At 45.0% G+C, this 8202-nt stretch overlaps 2 pseudogenes; one reads left to right on the forward strand and one right to left on the reverse strand.

The window, feature by feature from the left end:
• Positions 1 to 2690: 2690 nt before the first annotated feature.
• Positions 2691 to 2810, reverse strand: LOC134971136 (5S ribosomal RNA; annotated as a pseudogene).
• A 1197-nt stretch (positions 2811 to 4007) lies between these two features.
• On the forward strand, positions 4008 to 4127 carry LOC134971137 (5S ribosomal RNA; annotated as a pseudogene).
• The last annotated feature ends 4075 nt before the right edge of the window (positions 4128 to 8202 follow it).

Consider the following 8202-nt stretch of genomic DNA (forward strand, 5'->3'; position numbering starts at 1 on the left):
GGGGGCACCCTGGGCAGCAATTTAGAACCTCTTGGCAAAAAGCAGCATATATACAGTTGGACACTGTATATATGCATGAGCCCCCGCCATTATTTTACACACAAAACGCGGGACAGAAGCCCGCCGCTGAGGGGGCGGGGCTTCTTCCTCAGCACTCACCAGCGCCATTTTCTCTCCACAGCTCCGCTGAGAGGAAGCTCCCCAGGCTCTCCCCTGCAGAATCATGGTAGAAAGAGGGTAAAAAGAGAGGGGGGGCACATAATTTTGGCGCAAAAACAGTATTTACAGCAGCTACTGGGTCAACACTAAGTTACTGTGTGATTCCTGGGTCATATAGCGCTGGGGTGTGTGCTGGCATACTCTCTCTCTGTCTCTCCAAAAGGCCTTGTGGGGGAACTGACTTCAAATAGAGCATCCCCTGTGTGTGTGGTGTGTCGGTACGCTTGTGTCGGCATGTGTGACGAGGAAGGCTATGTGGAAACAGAGCGGGTACAAATGAATGTGGGGTCGCCGCCGATGGCGCTGACACCCGATTGGATGGATATGTGGAAGGTTTTAAATGATAATGTTAATTCCTTGCATAAAAGGTTGGATAAAGCTGAAGCCTTGGGACAGTCAGGGTCTCAACCCATGCCTGATCCTATGTCGCAGAGGCCGTCAGGGTCTCAGAAGCGCCCACTATCCCAAATTGTTGACACAGATATCGACACGGATTCTGACTTCAGTGTCGATGGCGATGATGCAAAGTTACAGCCTAAAATGGCTAAAGCCATCCGTTACATGATTATAGCAATGAAAGATGTGTTGCACATCACAGAGGAAACCCCAGTCCCTGACAAGAGGGTTTATATGCATGGGGAGAAAAGGCAAGAGGTGACCTTTCCCCCTTCACGAGTTAAATGAGTTATGTGAAAAGGCTTGGGAATCTCCAGATAGAAAACTGCAGACTTCCAAACGGATGCTTATGGCGTATCCTTTCCCGCCAACGGACAGGTTGCGCTGGGAATCTTCCCCTAGGGTAGACAAAGCTTTAACACGCTTATCCAAAAGGGTAGCCCTGCCGTCACAGGATACGGCCACCCTTAAAGATGCTGCGGATAGAAAGCAGGAAGGTATCCTGAAGTCCATTTATACACATTCAGGTACCCTACTACGGCCGGCGATTGCGTCGGATTGGATGTGTAGTGCTGCAGCAGCATGGGCAGATACCTTATCTGAAGAACTTGATACCTTGGATAAGGATACTATATTACTAACCCTGGGGCATATAAAAGACGCTGTCCTATATATGAGAGATGCTCAAAGAGACATTAGCCTACTGGGCTCTAGAATAAATGCAATGTCGATTTCTGCCAGAAGAGTCCTGTGGACTCGGCAATGGACAGGCGATGCCGACTCGAAAAGGCACATGGAGGTTTTGCCTTACAAGGGTGAGGAATTGTTTGGGGACGGTCTCTCGGACCTGGTCTCCACAGCTACGGCTGGAAAGTCAAATTTTTTGCCATATGTTCCCTCACAACCTAAGAAAGCACCGTATTACCAAATGCAGTCCTTTCGATCACAAAAAGGCAAGAAAGTCCGAGGTGCGTCCTTTCTTGCCAGAGGCAGGGGTAGAGGAAAGAAGCTGCACAATACAGCTAGTTCCCAGGAACAGAAGTCCTCCCCGGCTTCCACTAAATCCACCGCAGGCGGAGCCAGGCCCGGTGGGGGCGCGTCTCCGAAATTTCAGCCACAAGTGGGTTCACTCACAGGTGGATCCCTGGGCTATAGAGATTGTGTCTCAGGGATACAAGCTGGAACTCGAAGTGATGCCCCCTCACCGTTACCTCAAATCGGCCCTGCCAGCTTCCCCCTTAGAGAGGGAAATAGTGTTAGCTGCAATTCACAAATTGTATCTCCAGCAGGTGGTGGTAAAGGCTCCCCTCCTTCAGCAGGGAAGGGGTTACTATTCGACCATGTTTGTGGTACCGAAACCGGATGGTTCGGTCAGACCCATATTGAATTTAAAATCCCTGAACATATACCTGAAAAAGTTCAAGTTCAAGATGGAATCGCTCAGAGCGGTCATCGCAAGCCTAGAGGAGGGGGATTTTATGGTGTCTCTGGACATAAAGGATGCTTACCTTCATGTCCCCATTTATCCACCGCATCAGGAGTACCTCAGATTTGTGGTACAGGATTGTCATTACCAATTCCAGACGTTGCCGTTTGGTCTCTCTACGGCACCGAGAATATTTACCAAGGTAATGGCGGAAATGATGGTGCTCTTGCGAAAGCAAGGAGTCAAGTACCAAAAGGACCAAAAATAGAGGTTTGAAGAAAAGGACTCTTTTTCGGGAGCACTCTTAATTCAGAGGTTATTAGTATAATTGATAGATTGTCAAAAAACAATTCAATGAAAGTCAAATTCTAGGAGTGACTGTATGTGAGAAACAAAGCTTAGCGAAAATATTGATAAATCAAGTTATTCGTGATCTCCAAATTCACGATATACAAATTGCCAGGAGTAAAATTCTGTGATGCTTTTGTCAACAAGAATCTGCATAATATATCTTATGGAATATATGACCATCATTCATACTGCTAATATCCATTACGGATTTTATAAATGCAGTGAATAAAATCATTGGTCATGCGAATCCCAGTATTGAATGACATAAAGTTGAGTGCCACTGTGCCCAATAGCCAATTTATTGCAGTACCAGGGTGTTCAAAGGAGGTCTCCCTTCCTCGTACTGACCCGGCCTTTCACTGCTTAGCTTCCAAGTTCAGAAGAGATTGGGCATCTCCAGTGAAGTGTGACCGCAATTATTGGACTTTTCTCCTTGGTCACTCCAAATATATGCCAAATGGTTGCTGTATGTTAGGAGTGGAGAGTATACGTAATTCGTAACAGGTAAGTTACAAATAAAGGAGATTACATGCAATCAGCTGATTTATCAACATATGACACAGCAGTCACAAGGTTAATTATATCTGCATAATTAATCAGGTATGTGGGAAAATTAAAATATACCACATCTATGATATGTGACACGGCGGTCACAAAAATGAAAAAAATATACACACATATAATTATGAATATTCAGCAGATGTAACGAGGCGGCCACAAAAAAAGAGAAAGTAGACGTATGTAATCATCCTGACAATCATCAGCAATCATCAACAATCATTTATGCTGTAAAAAACAGCATGTATGGCATAATAACAGATATTCTGTTATTATGCCATACATACATGCTGTTTTTTACAGCATAAATTAAATCAATTATTTAAGTAAATTGGTACGGCCGTACTGATGATCTGTCCTAAGCTCAGATATAAGGATAATCAATTAGTAATCATATGTGGCATTTATGAATTTTCCCACATATACTATCCTCAATAATTTATCCATATGTCCTCTGTGACTGCTATGTCACATGCTGTATAATTAAGGGATTGTGTTCATAATTATCCCTTGGTGACCACTGTGTCACATGCTAATTAATTAGCTGGTGATTGTTTGATTACATGCATTTAATTTCCTTTTGTGGCCGTTGTGTCACGTACCTGTCTATCAGCTGACTATAGGTCAATCAAAAAACTCAGTCACATAATTAAGGGAGTGTATGTATAATTATCTCTTTTTGACCACTGTGTCATATGCTGATTAATCAGCTGATGATTGTCAGGATGATTACATACGTCTACTTTCTCTTTTTTTGTGGCCGCCTCGTTACATCTGCTGAATATTCATAATTATATGTGTATATTTTTTTCATTTTTGTGACTGCCGTGTCACATATTATCATAGATGTGGTATATTTGAATTTTCCCACATACCTGATTAATTATGCAGATATAATTAACCTTGTGACTGCTGTGTCATATGTTGATAAATCAGCTGATTGCATGTAATCTCCTTTATTTGTAATTTACCTGTTACGAATTACGTATACTCTCCACTCCTAACATACAGCAACCATTTGGCATATATTTGGAGTGACCAAGGAGAAAAGTCCAATAATTGCGGTCACACTTCACTGGAGATGCCCAATCTCTTCTGAACTTGGAAGCTAAGCAGTGAAAGGCCGGGTCAGTACGAGGAAGGGAGACCTCCTTTGAACACCCTGGTACTGCAATAAATTGGCTATTGGGCACAGTGGCACTCAACTTTATGTCATTCAATACTGGGATTCGCATGACCAATGATTTTATTCACTGCATTTATAAAATCCGTAATGGATATTAGCAGTATGAATGATGGTCATATATTCCATAAGATATATTATGCAGATTCTTGTTGACAAAAGCATCACAGAATTTTACTCCTGGCAATTTGTATATCGTGAATTTGGAGATCACGAATAACTTGATTTATCAATATTTTCGCTAAGCTTTGTTTCTCACATACAGTCACTCCTAGAATTTGACTTTCATTGAATTGTTTTTTGACAATCTATCAATTATACTAATAACCTCTGAATTAAGAGTGCTCCCGAAAAAGAGTCCTTTTCTTCAAACCTCTCTTTTTGGTCCTTTTGGTACTTGATATTCTCTGACTCTAGGGAGCACCACTGAAAGCAACATTATATGATACTGGGATAAATCCCTACAACATCTATAGTTGCCATAAGAAATTCCATTTAAATTCAGTTCTTTCAGAGGCTACTAATTGTTCATAAAATTTTGTTTGGACTGGTGCGGTTCCCTCCTAAACCCTATTTCCGAAAGCAAGGAGTCACAATTATCCCATACTTGGACGATCTCCTCATAAAGGCGAGGTCCAGAGAGCAGTTGCTGATCAGCGTAGCACGCTCTCGGGAGGTGTTACAACAGCACGGCTGGATTCTGAATATTCCAAAGTCGCAGCTGATTCCGTCGACGCGTCTTCCCTTCCTGGGCATGATTCTGGACACAGACCAGAAGAAGGTTTTTCTCCCGACGGAGAAGGCTCAGGAACTCATGACACTGGTCAGAGACCTCTTAAAACCAAAACAGGTGTCGGTGCATCACTGCACGCGAGTCCTGGGAAAGATGGTGGCATCATACGAGGCCATTCCCTTCGGCAGGTTCCATGCGAGGACCTTTCAATGGGATCTGTTGGACAAGTGGTCCGGATCACATCTACAGATGCATCGGCTGATCACCCTATCCCCCAGGGCCAGGGTGTCTCTTCTGTGGTGGCTGCAGAGTGCTCACCTTCTCGAGGGTCGCAGATTCGGCATTCAGGACTGGGTCCTGGTGACCATGGATGCAAGCCTCCGAGGGTGGGGGGCAGTCACACAGGGAAGACATTTCCAAGGTCTGTGGTCAAGTCAGGAGACTTGCCTTCACATCAATATCCTGGAACTAAGGGCCATATACAACGCCCTAAGTCAAGCGGAGACCCTGCTTCGCGACCAATCGGTGCTGATTCAATCAGACAACATCACCGCAGTGGCTCATGTAAACCGCCAAGGCGGCACAAGGAGCAGGGTGGCGATGGCGGAAGCCACCAGAATTCTTCGCTGGGCGGAGAATCACGTACGAGCACTGTCAGCAGTGTTCATTCCGGGAGTGGACAACTGGGAAGCAGACTACCTCAGCAGGCACGACCTCCACCCGGGAGAGTGGGGACTTCATCAAGAAGTCTTCGCGCAGATTGCAGGTCGGTGGGAACTGCCACAGGTGGACATGATGGCATCCCGCCTCAACAAAAAGCTACAGAGGTATTGCGCCAGGTCAAGAGACCCTCAGGCGATAGCTGTAGACGCACTAGTGACACCGTGGGTGTTCCAGTCGGTTTATGTGTTTCCTCCTCTTCCTCTCCTACCAAAGGTGCTGAGAATCATAAGAAAAAGAGGAGTGAGAACTATACTCATTTTCCGGATTGGCCAAGAAGGACTTGGTATCCAAAGCTGCAAGAAATGCTCACAGAGGACCCATGGCCTCTGCCTCTAAGACAGGATCTGTTGCAACAGGGGCGCTGTCTGTTCCAAGACTTACCGCGGCTGCGTTTGACGGCATGGCGGTTGAACGCCGGATCCTAGCAGAGAAAGGCATTCCGGATGAGGTTATTCCTACGCTGATAAAGGCTAGGAAGGACGTGATGGCTAAACATTATCACCGTATATGGCGAAAATATGTTGCTTGGTGTGAGGCCAGGAATGCCCCTACAGAGGAATTCCAGCTGGGCCGTTTCCTTCACTTCCTACAGTCGGGAGTGACTTTGGGCCTAAAATTGGGTTCCATTAAGGTCCAGATTTCGGCCCTCTGCATTTTCTTTCAAAAAGAACTGGCTTCTCTTCCTGAAGTTCAGACGTTTATAAAGGGAGTGCTACATATTCAGCCCCCTTTTGTGCCTCCAGTGGCACCTTGGGATCTTAACGTGGTGTTGAGTTTCCTGAAATCACACTGGTTTGAGCCACTTAAAACCGTGGAGTTAAAATTTCTCACGTGGAAGGTGGTCATGCTGTTAGCCTTGGCTAGACGTGTGTCAGAATTAGCGGCTTTGTCACATAAAAGCCCCTATCTGGTTTTCCATATGGACAGGGCGGAATTGCGGACCCGTCCGCAATTTCTGCCAAAAGTGGTGTCATCTTTTCATATGAACCAACCTATTGTGGTGCCTGTGGCTACTCGTGACTTGGAGGATTCCGAGTTACTAGATGTGGTCAGGGCTTTGAAGGTTTATGTAGCCAGAACGGCTAGAGTCAGGAAAACTGAGTCACTGTTTATCCTGTATGCACCCAACAAGCTGGGTGCTCCTGCTTGAAAGCAAACTATTGCTCGCTGGATCTGTAACACGATTCATCAGGCTCATTCTGCGGCTGGATTGCCGCTACCAAAATCTGTAAAAGCCCATTCCACAAGGAAGGTGGGCTCTTCTTGGGCGGCTGCCCGAGGGGTCTCGGCATTACAGCTTTGCCGAGCAGCTACTTGGTCGGGTTCAAACACTTTTGCAAAGTTCTACAAGTTTGATACCCTGGCTGAGGAGGACCTTGCGTTTGCTCATTCGGTGCTGCAGAGTCATCCGCACTCTCCCGCCCGTTTGGGAGCTTTGGTATAATCCCCATGGTCCTTACGGAGTCCCAAGCATCCACTAGGACGTTAGAGAAAATAAGATTTTACTTACCGGTAAATCTATTTCTCGTAGTCCGTAGTGGATGCTGGGCGCCCGTCCCAAGTGCGGACTTCTTCTGCAATGCTTGTTTATAGTTATTGCTTAAATAAGGGTTATGTTATAGTTGCATCAGGGTTGATCTGATGCTCTATTGTTGTTCATACTGTTAACTGGGTAAGTTTATCACGAGTTATACGGTGTGATTGGTGTGGCTGGTATGAGTCTTGGCCTGGATTCCAAAATCCTTTCCTTGTACTGTCAGCTCTTCCGGGAACAGTTTCTTTAACTGAGGTCTGGAGAAGGGGCATAGAGGGAGGAGCCAGTGCACACCAGTATCCAAATTATTTCTTAAAGTACCCTGTCTCCGGCGGAGCCCGTTTATTCCCCATGGTCCTTACGGAGTCCCCAGCATCCACTACGGACTACGAGAAATAGATTTACCGGTGAGTAAAATCTTATTTTAAAATGCCAGCTCTATTATATACTGTGGACGCCTGCGCATCTTATTACCATGTGCTATGAATGTGCGCTATACATCGCAAAACACTACATCCCATAAGAGAAAACAATACACCCACACAAATTATCTGAGTTCCAAAGCTCATTGATGTATATATTTGTTATTAAAAGGATATGTATTCAATATAAAACATTGTCCACATTAATTAATTTGCCATTGTTGATTAATAATTGCATGAAGAAAAGTTTAAAGTCAAACATGGTAAACCAGAACTTTACATGTACCAGAAATTATATATGGGAATTTGATATTGTGTATTCTTTCCTTTCATTTTGTAAGGAAAATAACTTTTCTAGAAACTATATGACACTATTAATTGAGCAAAAAAAAATGTATTTCCTTCATTGTGACAGCAGTGCCACTTATCTCCTATATAGTAGCCCAGATTTGTGCCTGTGTGTCTAATGCTGGGCGTGGCTAGGAGGTCTCATTGGGTTAGCAGCAGGTCTGTCACACCCAGTCCACAGCTGATTGGACGAGAAACGCCCTCCCACACAGGTTACATTCAATGGGAAGCTCTGCCCTTTGGCTGCTGTGTGTTCCCAGAGCAGGATTAACAATGGCGCTGATGGAGCTGCAGCTCCAGGTCCACACC

This window comes from Pseudophryne corroboree, chromosome 11, assembly GCF_028390025.1.
Source record: "Pseudophryne corroboree isolate aPseCor3 chromosome 11, aPseCor3.hap2, whole genome shotgun sequence".
NCBI lineage: Eukaryota > Metazoa > Chordata > Amphibia > Anura > Myobatrachidae > Pseudophryne > Pseudophryne corroboree.